Source organism: Mauremys reevesii, linkage group 1, assembly GCF_016161935.1.
Source record: "Mauremys reevesii isolate NIE-2019 linkage group 1, ASM1616193v1, whole genome shotgun sequence".
Lineage (NCBI taxonomy): Eukaryota > Metazoa > Chordata > Testudines > Geoemydidae > Mauremys > Mauremys reevesii.
Genome location: NC_052623.1, coordinates 124256977 through 124282497, shown reverse-complemented (window position 1 = coordinate 124282497; position 25521 = coordinate 124256977). Strand labels below are relative to the sequence as shown.

The 25521-nt window shown below is 43.7% G+C and overlaps 2 protein-coding genes across 5 annotated transcripts in view; one reads left to right on the top strand and one right to left on the bottom strand.

The window, feature by feature from the left end:
* GABRA5 (gamma-aminobutyric acid type A receptor subunit alpha5) overlaps nucleotides 1–2180 on the bottom strand; it is a 91933-nt gene extending 89753 nt beyond the window's left edge. For 2 of the 4 annotated variants that reach the window (XM_039490563.1, XM_039490535.1), the window contains exon 1: nucleotides 1768–2039. The gene's annotated coding sequence lies outside the window, so the exon portion shown is untranslated. Of the gene's footprint in view, nucleotides 1–1549; nucleotides 1676–1767; nucleotides 2040–2067 lie in introns of those variants that run through there. The other 2 variants (XM_039490555.1, XM_039490545.1) reach the window with 2 other exon arrangements.
* The window catches only part of GABRB3 (gamma-aminobutyric acid type A receptor subunit beta3), a 262321-nt gene that overhangs the window by 72913 nt on the left and 163887 nt on the right, over nucleotides 1–25521 (top strand). The gene's annotated exons all lie outside the window — the stretch shown is intronic.

Sequence of the window (25521 nt, the reverse complement as noted above, 5' to 3'; positions counted from 1 at the left end):
ACATCAGGTGCACTGGCTGCAAAGGTGCCCCATGGGGACCCTCACCTTCCCACAGCTCCTGTGGGACTCCAGCCCCCTACCCCCAGGATTCAGGTATCCGTCATTGCTTTGCAAGGCAGGAATAATCCCTCTTCCTACTCCCCCCAAAACCCCTTGCCAGCTGCCCTGGATCAGGAAGGGGCTGCTCGGGGCATCCTTCCTCTTGGGGCTGCTGCAGCCCAAGGCCAGGTGATGAACTCTGGATGCTGAAATTTTCCCGAGGTGCCCAGGGACAGTGCTGGGGCTGGGCAAGAGACCCAGGCAGCTCCCTCCTGACGGGCTGCACTTGCTCTCCTTGCCTGCAGAACTGTTTCCTGCTTTCTCACCTGCCTCGTGAGGATTGCCAGATTTCTACTGCATTAATAACCCAAAGTCACTTAAAAACTAGCCCCAAACTAAGTAGCCCAATCTATTTATTGAAAGCAAGTTTTTTTTTTAATTAACACATTAGTCTATACATAAATAACATATGAAAGATTTTGGTAGCTACCTAGTACAGATTTGATTAAATAAATAAATAAATTTAAAAAAGCTGCCAGTCCCAGCAGGAGTTCTCCACATTAGCAACAAATCTATGAGATGACAATCAAAATCAAAATCCAAACCCCAAGGGGAATTTTGACAGGAAGGTCACTCCACTAACCACCCCCTACCTCAACCATATTAAAGTCACCTTTACAGACAGACATCCACACACCCAGCCCAGATGAGACACCCTAAAAAAAAACTCTGACAGCCAATGACCTAAAACTCCTTCCACCCAGAGTCCCCTACACCCTAGAAAAACCCAGAGTACCAATATAAGCTGTCACCCAGACTTCCCCTCTCTCTCCCCCCAAATAAACATCCTGCAACCCAGAGCCCCCTGGCCTCTCTGTCACCTCAATAAACACCCTTCCATCCAGAGCCCACTGCCCCCCAGTAATGAACCTGTCACCCCAATATACACCCTGCCATCCAGAACCCCCTGCCCTTCGTTAATCACCCTGTAACCCAAATAAAAACCCTGCAATCCAGTGCCCCCTGCCCCCTGTAATCACCCTATCACCCCAACAAACACCCAGCAGTCCAGAGCCCCTGGCCCCCAGTAATCACCCTGCCAGTCACCCCAACAAACACCCTGCCATCCAGAGCCCCCGGCCCCCAGTAATCACCCTCTCACCCCAACAAACAGCCTGCCATCCAGAGCCCCCGGCCCCCAGTAATCACCCTCTCACCCCAACAAACACCCTGCCATCCAGAGCCCCCGGCCCCCAGTAATCACCCTGTCAGTCACCCCAACAAACACCCTGCCATCCAGAGCCCCCGGCCCCCAGTAATCACCCTGTCAGTCACCCCAACAAACACCCTGCCATCCAGAGCCCCTGGCCCCCAGTAATCACCCTGTCACCCCAACAAACACCCTGCAGTTCAGAACACCCCCCGCGGCGCCCTTCTATGTGCAGCCCCAGAGGGGCAGCTGCGGATCCTCCCCCGCCCACTGCCTTAGGTCCAGCCTGGCTGCTGCTACCTCCCAGGCCGGAGGTCTCCTCCTCGCCCAGCTCCAGAGCCCGCAGGAGGCTGCCGGGCTCCAGCGCTTCAGCCCGGGCTCTGCAGCAGGCGCTCCCGCCGAGCAGGCTGCCGCCGCGTGAGCGGGGAGGCGGGCAGTGGGGGAGGCTGCGGTCGGAGGCAGAGCCTAGCCCGGGTCAGGTCGGGGGGCAGGCCGGGGGGCAGCCCTGCCCCGCTTACCTTAGCTGCGGCTCGTGGCAGGCACGGCACTGCTCGGGGTGGGGGCGGCTCCAGCGTCCCGGCTCCTCGCTGGAGCCACGAGCGGGGAGGGGCAGCATCTTCCTCGTGCTGCAAAGTGCACCGGGGGGAAGTACCCGGGAGAGCAGCTCCCCCCCTTCCCGCCCCCGCAGCCTTGTTCCGACCCCGACCTGCTCAGCGGGGCAGGGGCGCGCTCTGCCCGCCGGGCACACGGTGGGCTGGGGGGAGGGGGGCACCCCGACATCAGCCCTCGCCCGGCTCTGTCCCGGGCCGGGCTCTCACCTGCGCAGCAGAGCAGGAGGTTCCCGAGCAGCGCGGCCAGGGGACGCTCCATGGCGCAGGGGCAGCGGAGCGAGGGTAGCGCAGGTGTATGGCCTGTGGCGCCCGACACTTCCAGCTGGCGGCAGCCCCCCACCCCCAGGGACACACACAGCACAGGCACTGCCCTCCTCCCCTTCCTCTCCTCCCCTCCCCCCCCGGGAGACACCCACCACAAGTGCTATCCCCTCGTCTCCCCCCGGGACACACACCACAGGCACTGCCCCCTCCTCTTCCCCCTGGACACAGTGCAGGCACTGCCACCACCCCCGAAACAGACACACAGCATAGGCACTGCCCTCCTCCCCCTGCCCCAGCACTAGCACTACTGTCCCCTCCTTGAGTCCCTTCCCCCATCCCCCGCAGGATACAGGTGCTGCCCTCTCCCCCAGGGGGGGACACAGCACATCCTCCTCCCTTTTGCCCCCCCCCAGCCCAAAATGTAGCGGATTATCAGCAAAGTAGCCCAAAATAGCGCAACCCATGACTCCTCATAAAAAACCCAAACAAAAAAAAACCCCTTGCAACTGGCATTTTAACATTGCCCAGTTCCACAGGAAAATGGCAAACTTGGCAACACAGCCACATGTCCTACAAGCAAAAAGACAGGCTGCTCATGAGGCAGCCCGGCACCAACAGAGACTGCCACACACATGGCAGAAATAGGCAGGCAGGCCAGTAGTCACAACTATGTCCCTTCCTGAGGCAATCAGCAGGATGGGACTGGGATGTGAGTGTCTTGGGAGTGTGAGCCTGGGCACAGGGAGGCTGCAGAAGAATTTGCACTGGGCAGCGGATTTGCTTGCTGTTTAAAATGTTTGAGCCCTTCCAAAGTTTGGGGCTTGCATGCTATGCTCAAGAACAATTTTAATGCCCAAGATAGGGTCGATACTTGGATGATTTAGATATAACAAATCCTGCATCATGGTAGGAGGTTAGACTAGATGAGCCTTGTTGTCCCTTCTAATCTCATAGTTCTATGATTCTATGAAAAGGAGAAGCCATGTATTGCTATGTACGCCTTATCACCCACACCACTATAACTATACTGCATACATTTCCCTATTATGGTTTATTGTTTGCTGAGTATTGACAATAGGCTTGAAACTTTATAAAGCACTTAATAAAATATATATGGCTGCTCCTGCAAGTCCTTCCTGCACCAAACTCTAGTATATTTTTAATGACAGGTATTCATTTAGTATTTAATAGGTATGTGGTGTAACTAGAGACTTCACAGTAAGCTGAAATAAAGAAGGAAGGCATCTTTTTCCATCTCCCCTCAAACACACACACACACGCTGCTGCCACCTCTCCATAATGATGTACCCTAAGACAGCAAAACATAAAAAGGTCAGTCCTGCATGAAACAAGCTCCCCATTCTGTCCAAGGGCAACTGACTGATGATGAACATACCTCCTGTGCTAACTGCAGGATGCAGGTCAAACAAATCACTTCACTGTGAGTACTTGGGCTTTATTTTTTGGCCTACATTTCTTACAGATATTTAATTCAGTTGCCATTTTTCCTTGTTCAGAAATGTAAAGATAAAGTTTGTGTTGATGTAATTGTACTATGTAGCATAACTGTATTTAAAGACCTGTTAAGGTTTTTGTTATAGACACTCCTCTTTAAAATGAAATTTGTAGGTGATTGATCCATGGTCTGTACTGCTGTAAACTTTTAAATATTTAAGTGGCAGTTTGTACAGTTAATATAGTTGTATAGTTAATAGTTGTAATAAGGGTCCTTGGTAATACATTACTTGTATTACACATTTCAGAAGATACTGTGATAACTTCAATATTTTATTGTGAATGCATACTAAAGATAACATTCAACAGTGAATAAACCTCTGTCAGGCAGAATATTTGGTGTACTTTTTTCACTATGCGTTGAAACCATACAATAAATCTCTAAGAGTTCAAAAGAATTTTAATATAATAGTGCGAGTGAACCTTACAAAAAGTACACCAAGACTCTAATAGCACATCATTATAGTTCTAGTGGTAGGATGTGTGGCCTTCAGACACCATAATGGAGCAATAGAACTTTTTTTTTTAGATATCCATAAAGATCAAGGAAATTAAATAAGGAAAATATAGGATTTATCCTGCCTCCATTGGAGTCAATGGCAAAAATCTCATTGGTTTTGTAGCTCAAGATCATGCTGGTGCATATATGAATATAGCTAGTGTCTGACTGAAAACCCCATAAGCAAGCAAATTTAAAGTTCACTGCCAAATCCTGTAGCCTCACTTAAGCAAAACTCATGTTGAAGATTGGGCTTTAACTTTATTTTTTACTCATCTGTGGTGCTTATGCATTTTACAGATTGTTAAACATTGCACCCATAGGGATCTTAAATGCAGAGCTAATGCCTTATATTTTCCTTGTTGTACATTAATAACTTAAACTGGCATGAAGTTATGAATGAATATTAACAACAGACTATTCATCTATGTGTTCTAAAATACCTACGCAGAATAAGAATAGAGTCTTTAATGACAAAAGCAGCAAAGAATCCTGTGGCACCTTATAGACTAACAGACATTTTGCAGCATGAGCTTTCGTGGGTGAATACCCACTTCTTCGGATGCAAGACACCGAAAGCTCATGCTGCAAAAAGTCTGTTAGTCTATAAGGTGCCACAGGATTCTTTGCTGCTTTTACAGAACCAGACTAACACGGCTACCCCTCTGATACTCTTTAATGACAGTTTCCTTGCTTTTGTGGCTTTCAATCAGACCCTTAATTTTGCTTTAAGATGGTTTTTATTGATCTGAATTAATTATATGTAAAGGTGATAAAGCAAAATTTCTCATAATTAAATACAAATCATAATTAAAGGTGCTGGCCTAAATTCTTCATTTTAACTAGTAAGAGTTACACATTTTTTAGCTCCTTGTTCCACTTTTCATGTTAATGTAGTCTAACATTACTTTCTTTAACTTGTTAGATCTTTTCCTCAGAGCCATATGCTTTGAATGAATATTTATTTAATTAAATCAAAGAGAGAAATCATTAAAAAAAAACCTCTGGAAATTGGATGCTGGTAAAATGTTAGACCACTCGTAACTTCTTGAAGAAAAATGAAAAAGTGCATTTCTCTTTAAAACAGAACATTTGATAAATATCAATTTAATTTTAGGATATTGTGCTTGCCATGAAAAATGTCAGTTTACAGCATACCATGCTAAATCCCATCTGTTCCGTCAGGATTTTTTGTTATTTAGTTGAGTATTCTCAGTAATATCTGTAGTTTGTTACTGGACCATTAGAGGGTACCCTAGTTCCATATAACCATAGTCTTAAATAGAACTGATAGCTCTTGAAAAGAGCCATGCTCAGAGAATGAGGTCTGCATGTGAGGTTAGAATACTTGGTCAGATGATGGGGCACTTACACTATAACATTCTCTGTCTATGCTGCAGAGTTCAGGACCTGCGTATGCATGTGCATGTATATATAATTGTGGCAATTGCAAGTAAAACACAAAATATAATTAATCAAAGAGAGAGTGCAAAGTAAATTTCATTGGATATCAACCAATTACTGTGCAATACCATAGATATGATAAAGGAAAAATAAATTGGTTTGGTAGAAAACATATAAAATATAATGGGCCAAATGAGAGACTTGTGGAATTACATCAAAGATGAATTTGATCCTTTGGTTCTAAGCTACGTTGATGATTTTCCCTATAGCATTTTCCATACAGTACTATTGTAAAATAGAATTGACTCTGTGTGCCAATTAATTTATCCATCACGACACAGTATATTATTCATAATGAGTGATATTCACCCTTGGCAAAGTCCTATTTTGAGAAATTAAGTCAGACATTAAGTGGTGAATTGGCCTTTATGTTGGGCCTCTGCACAGGGGAGAATTTCACCCAATGAGAATTGTAACCTTAGAATTCCTACTGACATTGGGATTTGCTTTGTCTTCAAAGAACAATATATTGTATGTGAGTTTCAGTATGATTTTTTCAATAGTTGCTTTGTGGTTTACGCTCACTCTATCTGTATACTCAGCCTTCCTGTTCAATTTAAAAGGACTCACACTCTTCAGTAAGTGAAAAACTTAACTGATCTTTACAATGCTCAAGAAGGTATTCCTTTTGTTACCAACCCACGTTCCATGCCAACGTCCAACCCAGCATGACAATAACCACTTCATGATATGGTTTTGGTTTTTTTATTAGTTTGAGAGTCATACACTGTCCACCTCCATTTTTTGCATTTTGAGATGTAACATGGATCATTTGCAAAGATAAATATATTAGGCTAGATTTATCCACTGCACTGACAAAAATCACAGTGGAGAATAGGTTCATCAATGACTATTAACCAGGATAAACAGGGATGGTGTCCTTAGCCTCTGTTTGCCAGAAGGTGGGAGTAGGTGACAGGGGATGGATTACCTGTTCTGTTCATGCCCTCTGGGGCACCTGGCATTTGCCACTGTTGGAAGACAGGATATTGAGCTAGATGGGCCTTTGGTCTGAACCAGTTTGACTGTTCTTATGTTCTTATGGAGGCAGGAAACTCCTATTCTGGTGTGGGCCAACAAGTTTTACACACATACCCTCTGCCTCTGGGAAATTGGCAGGAAATACAATTCCTAGGGTAGTTACTGTTCTAAGACCTGGGTAGACCAGGAGCATCTCTCTTCAGTGGCCCAGAGTTTCTGTTCAATTTAGCATGTCACCACTTCTTCCCCGAGGAGACATGCACAAACCCCCTGGGACTGAGGGAAGATGGGTGGGAGATTCACAAAATAGGAACCATGCAGGCAGTAAATACTTCCCCATTTGCCCAGCCAATGTATTTCAGACCTGAGCTCTGGGGTAGGAGAGTAGTTAATTCCCCATATATTTTCATTGTTTGGCCTTGTCACTAAGACCTGGTCTACACTGGGGGAGGGGGGCGGGGGGGGGGATCGATCTAAGATATGCAAATTCAGCTATGAGAATAGTGTAGCTGAAGCTGATGTATCTTAGATTGAATTAAAATTACTTACTTCGTGTCCTCGCGGCGCGCCACGGCTCCCCCGTCAACTTTGCTTCTGCCTCTCGCCGAGATGGAGTTCAGCAGTCAACGGGAGAGCCATTGGGGATTGATTTATTGCATCTACACTATACGTGATAAATCAATCGCCGATAGATCGATTGCTACCCGCCAATCTGGCAGGTTGTGTAGACGTACCCTAAAACTGCCCATGTAGTTGCCAGTTGTGATGATGGTTTTGGTGATGTGAACACTTGTTCAATAGAAACTGGACCAATTTTGCCAGGCATTACATCTATGTCACCAGTCATCAGATGGTAATGATTGATGGTTACTATTGAAACCTAGGCTGGATTTGAACCAAAAGGTGAAAGTTTCTGTGTTCATTCCCTCATTTCTTGAGAATGTTGACAGAAATCAATGAATGAATGATGTTGAGCTATAAATATAGTGTCATCCTCTATGACAGACATATTATATTGATGATTGTATTACTTTTACCAAATTATTTTGCCACTGTGCTGGTGTGAACACAATAGGAATTGCATTACTGATGCAAAATGAAGCAATTTTTGTGACACTTCTCTAGAGTACCCAGGGTTGTGAGGAACCTCGCTATCACCTGCCCTCAGCATGAGGAAGCCTGGTCTGTGTCTACTACAGGTCAGTTACTCAATACCTCCAGCCTCTGGCAACACAAGCACTACCTTCCAGGCCTCTGCAGCCCACTCTGTCTGTGTGGGATAGTGATAGGCCCACTCCCACCTCCGAGTTCTCTGAGCATCCCCCTACAGCATCCAGCACCTGATCGCTGGACAATCAGAGAATTACCAGACCCACAGTCCAAAGGAACACTGCCCCACAGCTTACCAGTTACACTTTAGAACATAGATCTGATTAACATATATCAGTTAGATTTCTTTATAAAGAAACCAAGTATAAGATAATTTAATGAAGAACAGAGGTTTAAGTGATGGCAAGAAGAAACACTGGAAACAAAGGCTTATATACAATATAAAGTCATAACACACCTTCTAGTGACTAAACTTAACTAATAGGGCATTAATATGTCATAATAACAAAAGCTTACCCAAAATCCATCCACTGTATTACAGCCTACGCAAGCAGCCAACCAACCAACATCACCAGACAGGCACTGCAGTGGAACCCCCAAGGCAAGCGGAAAAGAGGCCGCCCAAGAAATACCTGGCGACGCGACCTTCAGGTTGATAGCAAAAAAATGGGCTATACCTGGAACCAGCTAGAGCGAATGGCCCAGGATAGAAGACTAGGGAGATCTGGTTGATACCCCATACGGGTTGGGGGAATGAATGGTATTACAGCCACATTTGGCTGTGATCCTGTGTTCATGAAGCAAGCCCACTGTCAGCTTACTTCCCATATGAAAGATACCAGAGTGTCTCTTTGCAACCCTAGATATCTCAAAACAATCCTTTGAACTTTATTCACAAATTAGACACCCTTCCTCATAAACATTTTGCAATCTCTTGTTATTTCTTAATCTTGATTAGCTGCCGGTTTAGTATGCAAATAAGTATCCATTGTGAAGTATACAATAGACTTGGCATAATTCAATTTTATTTGTTTGCAATTTTGATAATTTATATACATTTTAATTTTAATATTTTTCTCAAATTTTAACAATTTTAATTTTTACAGTTGTGGGCAATTATGGGGAGGGGTAGGGTTGAGGTTAGGGTTCGGATTAGGGCAGCGCTGATGGCAAGGCTGCAGGGCATGTCCAGCACTGACAGTGGTTCTGCAGGGGACTCTAAGTGTTTCCAAGGGAATGGCCAGATTAACCTTTTGTGGGCCCGGCACCAAACATATTTGTGGGCCCCCATGAGGGCAAAGGAGCATAGCGTGGGGAGGTTGGTCCACAGAGCCCGGGGCAATGGGACATGGCATGGTGGGGCCGTCCCCGCTCCATCCAGCCCAGTGCAAGGACACTGTATACAAACTGGCAGTTCCCAGACGCATACTGGCCTGCCCAGCCCTGTGCTGCCAGCATGCCCCTTCCCCTTGGGGGTGGGCCCATGCCGTGCCATACAGCCCCCGACTCCCTATTCCCAGTGTCCCCTGGAACTGCTATGCCCAGCAGCCCCACCCCCCAGACCTTCCACCACACATGCACAGTGGCCTGCACATCACCACCCTGCCCAGCACCTCCCGACACACAGCTGCACCACTACTGCCCAATGCACTTCCCCACAGCCAACCACCACAACTACATAGCACCCCAGTCAGACCCCCCACTGCCCAGCATCCCAACACACAGACCTCCACCACCACCCACCGAAGAGACTCCCCACTGCCCAGCAGCCCCACACACACTTACAGAGAGCCACTCCCTCATACCCTGTTCCCTGGCCACACTCACCAGCCCTGCTGGAAGGTGACGGCGTCTGCCAGGCTGAGCTGGCAGCACGTCCGGGCCGGTCCAGTACCAGGGCGGGGAATCACTCCAGCCTGTCGGGAGTGGTGTGATTAGCCAGCCCAGGGTCTGTCCCTGCCCTGGACGGACTCCTCAGGACCCACTTGCCTGGAGATAGGGTGACCATACATCCCTGTTTGGCCAGGACAGTTCCCTTTTTAAGCTCTGTCCTGGCCATCCTAACTTTTTTGACAAAAATGGACATTTATCCTGTTTGCTTTTAACAACTGATCAATTGGCAAGAGCAAATGAACAAATGCACAGTTTACCAAAAAAGTCTGATGCGCCCCCATAGTGGGGCATGGAGGAATGTGTGGGGGGGGGGGTGGCAAAAAAAACATGGAGATATACCTATCTCATAGAACTGGAAGGGACCCTGAAAGGTCATCAAGTCCAGCCCCCCGCCTTCACTAGCAGGACCAAGTACTTGCAACGTGAGGTGTCAGGCAGCAGGGCTTGGGGGATCAGCCCCAGCCCCAGGTAGAATGGAGCTGGGGGCGGGGGGGTTAGAGGCCAGTCCCAGCCCCTGGCAGCGGTGTGGGGAGGGTGTCAGCCCCAGCTCCTTGTCATGGTGCGGGGAGCTGGGGCGAGGGAGGAGTCAGCCCCCGTCCTGGCAGCGGCATGCAGAGCTCACAGAGTGGGGGGTTGCATCGTGGGGAGCTGTGGGCGAAGGGTCAGCCCCAGTGATGGATTTAGAGTTAGTGGGGTCCTGTGCTCAGCTTCATTTTTGGGGCCCCTCCTTGGGACCCAACCAAGAAAAAGAATATTCTCTCTTATCTCCCCCCACTCTTGTTTTTCATTCTTTTTTTCCTCCTCCTCCTCCTATAAGTAATAGCAAGTAAATGAAAATAAAGTGAGGTGCCCATCTTTCTCAGCTTGTGAGAGCTCTGTTCCCTTGTGTCTGTCTAGTGATGGGTGCCAAAGGTGGCTTTTGTCCTTGTTTATATCTTCCAAAGTTCAATTACTTTGTTTCAAGAAGCAGGATGACCTCATGCTGTTCTTCCCTTCCTGTGGGCTTCCCATCCCCCTATATGATTTCAGTGTAAATGAAAATTGCATTGTTTCTGATTCCACTGTGCTTAACTTACATAGAGCACAGATACATATTTGTGACATTCCCTTCTGCCTGGGCAAACTGTACAGCCTAATATCGATGAGTACCCCTAATTCCTTATATGGTGTTAATACAAACATTTCACAATGATATAATCACCAGAGTGTCAATAGCTTTCAGAAAAGACCTCACTCTATACACTTCTATAAGACAGTAATATTATATACAATCAGTCGATTCAGTTACTTATCACTTGAGATTTAGCCCCTGTCTTTATAGACCAATAAATCTTTGAAATGGATTCTTCTGAAAAGTAAAACCCAGACCAAGCTTCTCATTCCTACTGGGTGTAGATGCCATGCTGTCTTCTCCAACTTGTTAGTGTCAGGTTTGCCTCCACCACCACCCCTTGTTAGCTTAATGGGTCTGTTTACTCAATATGTAAATACATTCTCATGATCTTTCAAAGTACTTTTAACCAGGGCCGGCTCCAGGGGTTTTGCCGCCCCAAGCAGCCAAAAAAAAAAAAAAAGCCACGATCGCGATCTGCGGCAATTCAGCGGGAGGTCCTTCGCTCCGAGCGGGAGTGAGGGACCCTCCGCCGAATTGCCGCCAAATACTTGAAAGTGCCACCCCTCTCCGGAGTGGCCACCCCAAGCACCTGCTTGATAAGCTGGTGCCTGGAGCCGGTCCTGAAGGTAACTCCCAGCAGGTGGGGAGAACACATTCCTTTGTCCGGGGCAGACTTGTTTACCAACTCCCTGGAATGTCTGGTTTAAACACACTTTAGTAACCATTCCAGCATATGTCATAACTCTTAATACACATCACACACATATATCACCCAAGAATATTAATGATCAATGAGTTATTAGATTTCAAATGATGTTTCACAAGGCATATTTTGTGCAACGATTATTACAATGGTATGTAGGGAGTGAATACACAGGTGCTTAGTGTCACAAGTGTTATGTGGAAATAAAGGTACTCTGCAGTTCCAAATCCCATTGAAGCTGATGCTGCTCTACAGATTTAAGTGCTATAATTAATGTAATTTCAAGGGAAAGGAGTTTTTTAAACTGATCAGCCTAGAATTATATGCATTCAAATTAGAAAGTGGATTTTTTTTAACTGAACGTTCATCAAAACACCAAGTAGGACACTTTTATAACGGTTATTTTGAAATAGAAATTGATGGGGACTTAAATCATGACAGACAGTGATATATATATTATACCACAAAATAAAAATAAGAGCTGGATAATATCAAACATTTATACAGCATCCATTCTAATGAGGGGAATGAGATTCCACAGACAAATGTCAGAATAATTTGGTCAGTACCAAGTGGACATGTGTATATATATACTACAGTCCATGGGCCAAAGCCTCAGCTGGTGCAAATAGGCATAAATGGAAGTCAATGGGCCTAGGCTGATTTACATTAGCTGAGGCTGTGGCAAAATGAGCTTGATCCAGCAGCCATATTCAGATAAAACTGTCATGGAAGTCAGTGGGAATTTTGCTTGAGTCAGAAGTGCATGATCTGACCTAAATATACTATCCAGTACAAAACATCAGAAAAGGTTGAAATGCTTTTCTCACCACTACTCAGTCATAAATGGATATTTTTATTCTAATCCAACTAAGCTACATATTCATTATTGCCTTTTATAAAGTATAGAGTTTAATGTCCTTCTTCTAAGATGCTGGTCTCTACTACCTGCTCTGAGCAGATCCTTCTTCTATATCACGTGGCTCTTTTACAGATAAAGTGTGGCTTGCAGAGCCCCCCATGTTCCCCCATTCTCTGCCTACCAGACTTGGGGATCTTGGGGCTTCTGCCCTGCGGCGGGGTGGGGGGGGTAGGAGCTTCTGCCAGAGATGACTGTTGCCTGCTGAGAGTGGGGAGGCACAATTTAAAGGCTCCCCCACCAACAGCTTGAGTTATACCCGTCCCCTTACCCTCAGCAGCCTCTCCCTGCAGCTCCCAGATGTTAGTTCCACCTGGATAGGCAGCAGCAAACAGCTGGGAGCTGCAGAGAGGTGCTGCTGCTTTAGCTCTAGGAGGAGAGGCAGCAGCAAAAGCAGTGGCTCTTCCTTCCCAACAGCTGCAGCTCCCAGGACTCCAGCTGCTGCCACGCAAGGAGGGGGTCTGGCAGCACCATGTGACCAAGCAGGGCCAGCAATCTCTGACAAAAATCTGGGGCAACACATGACCCCATGTGCCCCCTCCAACATGTCACCTCTGGCTTCTGCCCAGCAGGGAGAGGGGTCTCCGAGCTTCAGCCCTGTAGGATGTCCCTGCTGGGAGTTGGGTTTTTGGTCATTTCTCTGCCCCATTTTTTTGCCCTGCGAGCTTTGCACCATGTGTGGCTGCTCCTTGCCCTGCCCTGGTTACAGCCCTCATTTTTGTTGTCCTGGGCAGAAGAATCTGTGAAAACAAAGTTGCACATGCACAAATGAAGGCCATACTTGGAAAAGTTGGCCTCAAATACTTAAAGTTACCTTTAAATAATAGCCTAGGATGATTGTTAGTTTTATTCTGTTTGAACCCGATGTTGATTTCCTTTTTTACTGAAAAGAAGAAAGGGTGACTTACTGAATATGTGTAAATTTTAAACTGTTAAATCACAAGTAAGGCATGGAAACCTGAATGGAAACCTGATTTGTTTTGAAAAGTAGAAGACAATAAATTAGGAACAAATATCAAATATGGTGAGAGAAGAAAGAGATCCCAGAGTTAGAATCTAGTGCTACTTGAAGTCTTGCTGAAGGTTTAAAGAAGTGCACCTTAATGTTGGGTCAGTGTAGTCCTCTGTGCTCACAGGAATATATTTCATGGCAAATCTGGACTTTATGCATCCCAGAGAAGACCCTTTAATGGATACATTTTCTTAAAGCTATTGTAAACTGGCAGAAGTTCATCAACAAAACAAAACAAAAAATCTTAGGCTCTACACCCACATTAGAATCTGCTAGTGTGGGACCCAGGACCCATAGCTATTGATATAAATGAGACTCAGTATATACAGATTCCCTGGTAGGCAGTTCAGCTGAATGATTGGACAAGATCTTAACAGTTCAAGCAGTTCATATGTAAGCAAAATATTAGGACATGCATGGCTAGAAGAACCATCTCTTTCTCATGGCATGTTTGCACTACAAAGAATACACTGACATAGCTAGGTCTCTGTAGCTATGCTGGTATAACTCATAGTGTAAATGTAACATATACCAACAGAAGCATTCTTCCTCGGCACCTCCCCAAATGACAGTAGCTACATCGACAGAACCATTCTTAGTCAACAGTATTATTTGTCTTTGTTTTAGTTAGATATAATCATTACATATTCCAGAGTACATCTACAACTTAATTTGTTATTGAAATATAATCTTCTCTGGTGAGGTTTGTTATACACTGCTGTGAATTATTTGCAAAAAATATGTTAATGTCTTCTTGATTGTCATGTAGAATCAGCTGGAATGTGCACCACATAATCTAGGGCTGAAAGTGCAGGGGTTCTTCACGAATCTATCAGGGTTGTGTAGGGAATGAGACTGTTGTCTGTAGAACAGACAGACAACTCCAGGAGTTAGAAGGTGTGAACAGAACAGGGCAGAGTACTGCAGGAAAGAAAAATGATGGCCTTGCACTTAAGGCACACAAATTCAGTTGTGTCTCTGCCTCTGCCATAGACTCTCCATGTGATGCTGAGTGTGTCCCTGAAGCCAAAATTCTGGCAGGCGGCTACTGAATATATGTTTCTTATTTCAATGATACCCAACCTGAGGCACCTGGGGTTTCATTTGCAGAAGTGCTGAGCACTCAGACCAGCAACTGAAATCAATGGGAACTGTGGATGCTCAGCACTGCTGACAGTAAGGAAGCATGGTCTGCAGGAGTGAACAGAGAGTTAGAAGTCAGGAATTATGATGCAGGCTCTGCCACTGATTCACTGTGTGCCCTTAGGTAAGTCTCTGACTCAGTTTTCTCATCTGTAAAATAAGGATAATAATGTTCCGTGATCTTGCAGTGCAGATAAATTCATTAATATTCATGAATCATTTGGATACTGTCAGTGGACCGGGTCATAGGCTGTCATGCCTAGTGATCAGAGTATGAGTAAGGCCTAATGGTCAGAGTCCAAATGCCAGAGCCAAGCGTTGAGACAGAGTCAAAGTCAAGAATCAGAGTGGAGGCTCAAGACTGAAGTCAGAGCCTGAATGCCAGAGCCAAGGGTTGAGGCAGAGTCAGAACTGGATTACCAGCACCCAGAGAAGTCAGTAGAAGGGCTGGTTCTGAGGCAGAAAAGAGGCTGGAACAGGATGAGAACAAGGCTGGGTGCAGGACAAGGTCTGGCCTGGAGCTGTGGAAGAGAAGAGCAGGAGCAGGGCTTGGAGAGACAACCACAGGGAGGCAGAATCCATGGGCATGTGCATTGATCAGCCAGTGAGCTACTGCTGCTGCTAGGTTTAAGAACCAGTCTTCTGGCTTCCTCAGCCAATCAGGCAGGGCAGTCCATCAGGCAACCTGGCTGGCTTGTTAGGAGTACCAAGCAGGTGCAGCTGAGAGCCTTACTGCTGACATATACTACAGTGATGAGTGGCTTAGAAAAGACCATGAAGAAATAAGTAATTTTTTACAGGCTTTGGATGGTGTGCAGTAAATAAGGCAGGGGCTACTGGCTGAATGATGAGGATACAATTATGGAACAGCTGCTCTTTAGTGAGCAGCATCCACCTTGTGTATTGAGTGAAGCAGGGTACAAGGCCCAGACCTGTAGAGCTGTCAGGCAGCAGACAGCTCCATGCTGCCCCCAGCAGAAGCTGCAACTCATTTATACTCTGCTATCCACAACCCATTGTGTACACAGATTGTGAGAAGTCCCACCGCAAGGCGGCAGCAGCCTCATGGCTTCTGATTGGTTCCCCATCCTACCTAAACACAAGGAGTGGTCCAGGAAGCATCCAGGCATCAGTGTGGCTCTTCTGTAGCTCCCATGATCATTTCTGCTCCTGAACTCGTGGCTTTGACCTTGGTTTGATTTGGACTTCACCTCCTGACCTAGACCCTGAATCCTGACTTGGACTCTGACCCTTGGTATCGACCCTGGCCTGGAACCTGACTATGAACTCCTTCGCTACTCCCAGTCTCATATTTGACCCTGCTCTGACCCTTGGTCCTGACTGCTCTTGTTAGGATTCTGACATAGGGGTCCTGCAAAAAAAAATGTAGGTGATCACATAATTAGACTATCATAATGCATATGCATAAGGGAGCCAAATTAAGGTTGCACAGACCATCTGAATTCTGGCATTTCCTAACTTTTGAGTGTTTGACTTTGAAAGCTAAATAACTTTCTTTGTTTGTATATAATTAGGTCTATAACTAGGAACTTGCCATAAATCCTCAGCTCCCCAGATTAACATTTTGAGAGGGTACATGTGTCCTATACTTCATCTGTAATTTCTATCATAAAAATAGGAGGAAAAAAATGTGGTATTCCCTCTTTGTTCTGATGACACCAATCCTGTTCTCATGTTGCACTCTTCTGGACTCTCAGATTACTCCCAGGGCAGCTGACCTATTTGCTCTCTTCACATAGCAGTCTTGTCAGTGAATACAAATAACGCCCCCGTTCCCAAAATGCTTCCTTTTGCACAAATTAACTTTCATGTTAGCCACAAAAATGTGCTTCATTTCACAGCTAAATTAATAGATCAGTACAACTGTCAAAGTGACTTAAATGGCCTGAATTATTGAAAATAACAAGGAACACAGTGAAGACCACTCTACAGAGTGGTAGGCTAACACTCTAGTCAGACTTTATTACAGTAATTCAAACATATTTAATCTCTGATTCTATTCTTCATTAGACCATTTCTGTCACAACTGTGAAAAGTGTGTGCAATACCCAAACCAAGCTGTTAAACATCTCTTTGCAATTACACCATTTAGAGATCTTTATTGTTATTCTCATTTTGTATTTGTATATAGGATACGTCAGTGCAGTGGTCCTGTAATGGAATGTGAATGAAGATAATCAAAGCCACAGTTCCTTTCATTTGTATAAGAAGATGAGTGTCCTTTCCAAGATGCAAGTTGTGCAAATCTGTTGCTGGTTTCTCCCACAGCCAGGTGCATAGTGGATGTGAAAAGATGATGTACCAAATTAGGATCATGATATTCTGAGAACTCTTGACATGACAAGGAATCATCAACTGCACAGGGCATATGCATGGGCACATAAAATGGGGGAATGGGTATAGTTACCTTATAAAGGAACACATTTTATCCTTATCTATGTCTTCAACTTTCTAGGCATTTATATCACAATCCTCTTTGTGGTAGCTGAACCCTACTAAAGATAGTTAAATCCCAAGCAGACTGTGAAGAACTACCAAAGGATTTCACAAATCTGGATGACTGGGCAACAAAATGGCAGATGAAATTCAGTGTTGATAAATGTAAAATAGTGTACATTGGAAAACATAATCCCAACTATACATATAAAATGATGGGGTCTAAACGACCTGTTATCACTCGGAGAGATCTTGGAGTCATTGTGGATAGTTCTCTGAAAACATCCACTCAATGTGCAGTGGCAGTCAAAAAAGCAAACAGAATGTTGGGAATCATTAAGAAAGGGATAAATAATAAGAAAGAAAATATGATATTGCCTATGTAAACCCATGATGTGCCCACATCTTGAATACTGCCTCCAGATGTGGTTGCCCTGTCTCAAAAAAGATATATTGGAATTGGAAAAGGTTCAGAAAAGGGCAACAAAAATTATTAGGGTATGGAACAGCTTTCATATGAGGAGCGATTAATAAGACTGGGACTTTTCAACTTGGAAAAGAGATGACTAAGGAGGAATGTGATCGAGGTCTATAAAATCATAACTGGTGTGCAGAAAGTAAATAAGGAAGTGTTATTTATTCCTTCTCATAACACAAATGAAATTAACAGGCAGCAGGTTTAAAACAAACAAAAGGAAGTATTTATTCACACAATACACAGTCAACCTGTGGAACTCCTTGCCAGAGGATGTTGTGAAGGCCAAGACTGTAACAGGGTTCAAAAAAGAACTAGATAAGTTCATGGAGGATAGCTCCATCAATGGCTATTAGCCAGGATGGACAGGAATGATGTTCCTAGCCTCTGTTTGCCAGAAGCTGGGAATAGGCGATGGGGGATGGATCACTTGATGATTACCTGTTCTGGTCATTCCCTCTGTGGCAACTGGCATTGGCTACTGTCGGAAGACAGGATATTGAGCTAGATGGACCTTTGGTCTGACCCAGTATGGCAGTTCTTATGTTCTTAAAGACAAAAAGGTTGCAGTAGTGTAAATCAAGGTAGAATATGTCCCAAAAGGAATATGGAAAGTGGAATTTAATGCAGAATATTTCAAAGCATTTGTGCTCTCTAGTTTTATTTAGAAACATCAAACTGATATCCATCATAATGGATCACTTCTGCAAATGTTATTTTATTGTGAGATGATCTTGCAACCAATTATGCCCATAAGTAACTCCACTCATGTGAGTTCAGTCCAACTGCTCATATTTCAGGAATCAGAGCTTGCAGCAGAGGCAGGCTGCCTAATTGGCTACCTCACTTGATTGGCTGGGGGGTCCAGCAGGCTGGCTCTTAAGCCAGCAGCAGCAGCCAGCTGGCTGGCTGCTCAGTGCTCATGCCCACCACTGTGACTGCAGCTGCTTTGTTTACCCAGCCTTGTTTTTCTCCTGGTCCTGCACCTGCCTTGAACCCCTTCTTGCCTGCTACCTTCCTTGCTCTAGCTCCTAACCTCCAGCTTGGCCTATGCCTCTGGCTTCTGACTGCTGCCTCCAGCTTGACACTTGGCTCTGGTATCCAGTTCCTGCCTTCTGGCTTGAGCCATGGCTCCAGTTTCTGACTACTGACCGTGGCTCTGACATTTGCTTCCTGATACCTGCTCTGACTGCTAGGCTAGACCACCCTCATCCTGGTTGCCTGACATCACGTGTGTAAAATTATTCCCATGACAAAGTTACTAAGGGTATGTAAGATTGTCTCCTTAGTCTTCAAGTCCCGATTTATCACTTTTGAATATAAATCATTAGGGTTATAGGCTGTTGACATCAAGTCCAGGGTGCAAACAGTAGGCACACAACAGTTTTCATAGATGGGGCTGTGACCAGTACTAATTTGTGAATCAAAACTCTGCCACCTTACACTGAAAAAAAGCATTTTGAAGTAGTTTGTACATGCCCACTACGTTCTGCAGGAAAGCAAGCATGAAAAGGATCATCATAAGTGATATTTCAGTGAAGAAATCTTCAGCTTGTTCTGAATGCAGCACCCCAGCTGCTCAACAAAACAGGCACATGCCCCCCTGTTATGCTGCTCTCTGCATTGTGTCTCCATTGAACAAGGAGTCCAGTTCAATTCCCATATTTATTTCCAAAGCTCTGGATGGCATTGGTGTTGGCTACCTAATACTCTAAGTCTCTTGCCATGACCACAACCTGCCATGAGAGTATTGTTCCAGTGGAACAATACTACTGTTGGCCAATAGAGGAAGGCTCATAACCACAGGAAACATAATTGTCACAGAAACTCACTGCCAGAATAAATTAGAATGGACACAAACTTCACTGCACTTGGAGCTAAGTGCAAAACTCACCTCTTCATCCAGGCTTTCATATAGCAGCACCCTTCATCTCAGTCACTGGGAAAAAAGTTAAAACTCCTAAGCTTGCATCTGGGTGATTGGAAAGACAAAGAGAGAGAATTGTCCTCTTTTAAATTGTAGGAGGTGCTCTAACTACTGTGAAGGTGTGGACTATATAGTACCCAGATGTTTAGATAGCTAGAAGAAACTTTACATTACTAAATAATGCATCTCCAATACCGTCTGAAGATAGATCTGTGGGCCCAACATAACACAATCTATGGTAGCTAAGAGCAACTATACAATTGCTACCTTTTTAGATTCAATCAGTCTGACTCTAAAAGGGTTTAACCTTTAAATATGAGAAATTAGTTCAAGTCTTATAGCCAGGGCCGGCTCCAGGGGTTTTGCCACCCCAAGCAGCCAAAAAAAAAAAAAAAAAGCCACGATCGTGATCTGTGGCAATTCAGCGGGAGGTCCTTCGCTCTGACCGGGAGTGAGGGACCCTCTGCCGAATTGCCGCCGAATAGCTGGACCTGCCACCCCTCTCCGGAGTGGCCGCCCCAAGCACTTGCTTGCTAAGCTGGTGCCTGGAGCCGGCCCTGCTTATAGCTGCAGGATCTGAACTACATTAGCTGTGTTATCTTGGTTTTTATATGTAGCACTCCAGTGAGAGCTACTGGGAATCATGCTCTGATAGGGGGCATGGGATTCCTGAGCTATATGCTAGAATGATTAAATGGGTCTCACCACTTCAGAGTATTTATCTTTATAAATAAACAAAACAAAAGCAATGCTGTTACTGGATTACTCTTAGGCTACGTCTATACTACCCGCCCGGGTCGGCGGGTAGCGTTCGACTTCTCGGAGTTCGATATATCGCGTCTCATCTAGACACGATATATCGAACTCCAAACGCGCTCCCGTCAACTCCGGAACTTCACCACTGCGAACGGCGGTGGCGGAGTTGACGGGGGAGCCGCGGACTTCGATCCCGCGGCGTCTGGACCGGTGAGTAGTTCGAACTAAGGTACCTTAGTTCGAACCCGCCCCCAGTGTAGACCAAGCTTTAGACATTAAGCTAACTGCTTAGATAGGGAATACCAACTGATCAGTTATTTCTATTGCTTGAGAAGCCTTCCTAACATCAATAACTGGGCTTGTTTTTCTTTGGTTTGTGCAGATCTTTATGTATACAATTCTGTTTAATTTTTCTTTCTCCTTATCCTCCCCCAAACCAATTTCCACATTGGTTAAAAGAGGGCAAAGAAGAAGAGACCAGAGATTGCTGGCTGTTGTTTCCTCTTGTTGATGGAGAGTACCCTATTTTCATTCCAGCCATTTCTCATGAATATTAAGCTATAACGTGTCTTAATGTAAAGCTTTGTTTAAAATGTGAGTGCTAATGAAATGAGTACAATGGTACAAGTGGGAGTGTAATGCACTTTGGACAAGAACTACAAATATATAGATTAATATATGCCCCCACATCACTGTAGTATCTCAACATGTCACAAACGTGACTGGGTTTATCCATACAAGGCCCTGTGAGTTGGAGAGAAATACGTCACCATTTTACAGATAGTGAAACTGAACCATGGGAAAATGATCACATTTACATAGGTTTGCATAGGTTGCATAAGTCTGGTAGAGGCTGGAGTAGAATCCAGCTTCCTGGTGAATGCCTTAACCAAAAGCTCATCTTGACTTGTGCTAAGTGAGTATGCTGGTGTGGGGAAGAGCATAGTGAAACCTCCAGCACAAGCAGCAGGCATGGCCTGTTATCTAGTGTTAAAGAGAGCCTCTAGGCCCAGCTACCACACCAGATGGTGCATCCCAAGATGTGTATTCTGCCAGGTTGCCCACATCCCCAGTTGACTAACTGGTCAGCAATGAGGGTCAACAGTAAGCACTATCCAGAGGCATATGCCTGGTGATACTTTTCAAAGGAGGAGCAGAGTATGCTTATCCGTGCATTGCAGCTGCCCACCCTGAAGGATGTGTGTGTTAGCAAAATAGCTCTTGTATCAGACACCCAACCAGTAACACTCCCTTCCCTATACCTGTCTTTCATGAATCCCTGTGGGACAGATTCTCTGGATTGTTCTAGTCAATTTGAACTGATCAGATGGCACAAAGAAAGCCAAGACATGCCCTAAATTCCCTGCTGGGGATGCCATGAGCTCCTACACCTTCTTCTCCACAGCACCCCAGTGCAGGAGTAGCCAGAGTGCCAAGAGCTCCAACTAGTGCAGCTTAGAGCAGTCTCCAAGCTGCTTTTGATTGAGCAGCCTTCAAGCTGCTCTTTGGCTAGGGCAGAGAATCGGGGCTCCCTGACAATTCAGAAGCTGGATACTGCAGACTCTGCCCCTTAGTGTTTAGCATTCATTAAAAGGAAAACATGGAATTAAACGAACAAAACAAGAGAAGACCATCTGGCCCAGTGTGCCCTCAGTTTAAATAGCATGAAATCACTCAAATTTACATGTTCTTCAGGGCTTTTTGGATGAGAAATTGGACTAACTTAAGAACGCTTTTCAGTTTTAACTGGGGCACCTCTTGGCTTTCAACATATTAAATCACCATCAACGTTACAAACAGCTTCATACTAATGTGGATGTCAGGACTAATCACTGTTACTGTATTAGCAGATTACAAAGTTAAAGGGAATCTCAAGGACTCTTCTTCTTTTTCACCCTAACAGTCTCTCTTTAGGATAATATATCAGTATGATATATACCAGTATAAGACCAGATTGTGCAAGAAATGCCCCTACAAACATACACACGATCTTCCAGTGGACAGTCTAACCACAGGTGCAGTGTCTGCGCTTTGCTGAGTGCTGGGCCTGCTCCTCAGTAACACTCAGATCCACAAGCCAGTCTCAGAGTCAGGAAGCCATGACCTTGCCTTGCCCTCTTTCCATGCTGGCCTTCAGAAATGGCCAGCCACAGAGGGGAGCACATGGTGCCTTGAAAAGGTATAGCATCAGGTGCATGCCCTCTTTGCACCATGCAGCTCTAGGAGGCAAAATGCTTCCCGGGATTCCCAATGGACGGTGCAGCTTTGCACAGCCTCCAGGGCAGGCTTGTGTCTGCCAGGTACAATCTGGCCTGTAGTATCCACCTGTTATCTAACTCCAAAATATAGCTTGTCAGCAGAGTAATGTTTTCAAAGATTATCATTTAAAAATTGTTCTAACTGAATCATCTGTACAAGGGTCTTTGAAAGATATTGATAAAGGCATAGATAAAAAATAAGTTTAAAAAAGATTTGTTATGGAAGCCAATGGCTTAGTCTTTTCAGAAGGGAAACTGGAAAAGACACCAGTACATGTCACAATGGAATATGCAAGCTGTCAACTCTGGTTCCTTCTCTGCAGGATTAATTACAATGGACTTGTAGCAATGTCATTTAGTAATGAAGGGCTCCTATCGAGAAGAGGACTACAGTTAAATGTTGATGAAAACAATAAGTTTGGGGTGTTTTCTTAGCTTGTTACTGTTTTAAAGACTTTTCATTTAAACCTTCAAAAAGGAATGGTGTCTCAGAAACTGAATAAGACAGAACTTTGCCTGGGAAATGCTATATTAAAAGCTTAAATCTCAGGCAAAAAATAAACTAGATCACGTTCAGCTGAGTAAATTTTATTCCCATCGTGGATATTTCTACTGAAATGCTTCACTAAGATTTAAGATATCTACTACTACTAATAATACACATCTCTTTTTAAATATTAGCAAACTAAGCAGTCTATAATAAGAGATATACATGTAACTGCAAGAGTATTAGAATCTTAGAAGTGCTACAGAACAGTTATTTGAGTAAATAGGGTTTTTTCCCTTAACATCTTTGGACATGTTCTAGAAAACACATGAGATGTTCTAGAAAACACATTCATTACCATAATGAAACTAGAGCCACTTTTAAGATTATTTAAGATTTAAGATAAAGCTAGGAGGTTGTCAAAACAGCTGGATTCTATTCCCATCTCTGCTACTGGTTCACCTTAGAACTTGGTAAATCATTTAATCCCTCTGTGTTCAGTTTCCCCATCTTTTAAATGGGGTATAAACAAAGAGTTAGGAGACTTCATTAATGAATGTTTGTATAGCCCTTGATGCCTTTGGATGAAAGGTTCTATATAAAGTTAGTGTTCAGCATTTTTCTATTAGTATTATTATAGCCTCTAGGCCAATCAGCAAACATCCTTACTGTGTATGATACTTTTCTTGTGCTTCCAATAGATAATACAGCTTTTTAAAGCTAATTATAAACAAAGCCATGCAGCATACTGATTCTAGTGGATGAATGAATACAGTGAGATCTTGACCAAATATTAAAACCACTGTAAATTAGAAAATAAGGCTCATGCAATGAAAGGGAGTAGGGTGAGGTGTCCCATGATATTCAGAACAATTTAAATGCTTTTTACTAAATAATTTATATATATTCATGTTTTATAAAAACCTGTAAAATATAAATGGTGTTAGTTCTTCTGGGTTACTTTTCCGGACAAAGAGTGTCTCCTTGCTCTTCCATAGAGTGCCAGAAACACTTAGCTTCACTCTACAGTTCTCTCGCTTTACCACTTGATGTTAAGTAGAGGGAATGAGAAGATACATACACTTTGTTATTGACACAATTTTGAGTGAATGATCCTTCGCATCAGAACTTTCTTATGTGTAAGGGAGGGTTGTGGATATAAGAAAAAACCTCTTGAGGTGATGATATGATGCTGTTAGATGTCCCCAAAGAAATACATTCTTAACTATTCAACCCAGTTCTGAAGAATAACGTAAGGATGAGAGTTGTGATTTTACATTCAACTTTCCTAACACATTCTGGGCCAATTTCATTTTATTTTATGAGGACTCCACCTCTAACAAAAAATATAAAGTTAAATATTATTTTAAATGACTGCTTTGATCTTTGCTTACAAAATGGGATAGTGTAAGGTGTTTATCAGGTTGATAATATTGGTTGAGTCTAAAGTTAGCAAGTACGAGAAAAAAATGCTTTCTTGAATGTATTTGCTTAATTCAACTCATGATTCAATCTGGTCATGTATATTTTGCACGCTTTTTTATTAGCTTTCCCATATGCATTTTGGGGATGGGATTTTGTTTGTGAAAATGTTTGTGGGATGGGAGCTTACATTCATGCAAATATAGATATTTGTGCAAAAATGAATATATGCACATATAAATGAACATGATCATTAAAGCTGGTCAGGAAATGATTTTTTCCCTTTGAAAATGTTGATGAAAATGAACATTTAAAAAAAATTGTCAAAAAATGTCTGTGAAAATTTTTGGGTTTTTCCTGAAAAGCCAAAAAATCTTCAGTTTTTGGCAAGCAAAAACTATTTAACCAATAGATTTAAACCAATAATCTAAACCTTTAAATCATTTTTGTTTTTCAATTGTTCATCATTTTTCAGTTTTGTTGATAAAAAACCTGAATATTTTCACTTTAAAAAAATCATGACAAATTTTGTTTTTGATGAAAACCCATTTTTTCAGCAAAAAATTGTTTAATTGGGAAAAAAAGGTCTACTGGCTCTATTATTCATTATTAAAATGACTGCCTGGTCCTTCTACATATTGTAATTTAATTTATACTATGATGGCATACAAAGGCCTCAGCCATGATTGTGGGCCCCTTTGTGCTAGGCCTTGTACAACCATAGAAAGAAAAATCCCTGTCCTAAAGAGTTTAAAATTTAAGGCTCTTATCTTGAAAATCAAATTAGTATGTGGACTCCAGAACCCTTGGATATCATGGATACTGGGATCCATACTGCTGGATTGCACTGACCTAAGAAAGAGTTTTCAGTAACTTGGTAGGGATCTTCCAGGAGATACTGTAACCAAATATGACATTTTCTAGATGGCCAATAAATGTAGCTTATATGTTTCTTGCTTTCACACAGATATTTTAAAATCTAAACTGCCCATACATAGGCAATTATAATGCTTTATTGTTCAAAAAGGACAGGAAAAGATTTTAAAGTCCTAGGCCTCTTTTTATTTCCTGCTTTCTAAAGTGTTTCCAACTCTCACTCTGTGAGAGATTCAACATCCCGGTGATGTTTTGTCTAGTACAGCTCCTGTATATATATGATATGCCATACAGCCAGGAAACAGAAAATATTACATGTGAATTTAGGTGGCCAATCAAACAGCTTGAATAGTAAATTCTGAAGATTCTAATGAATACACACTACA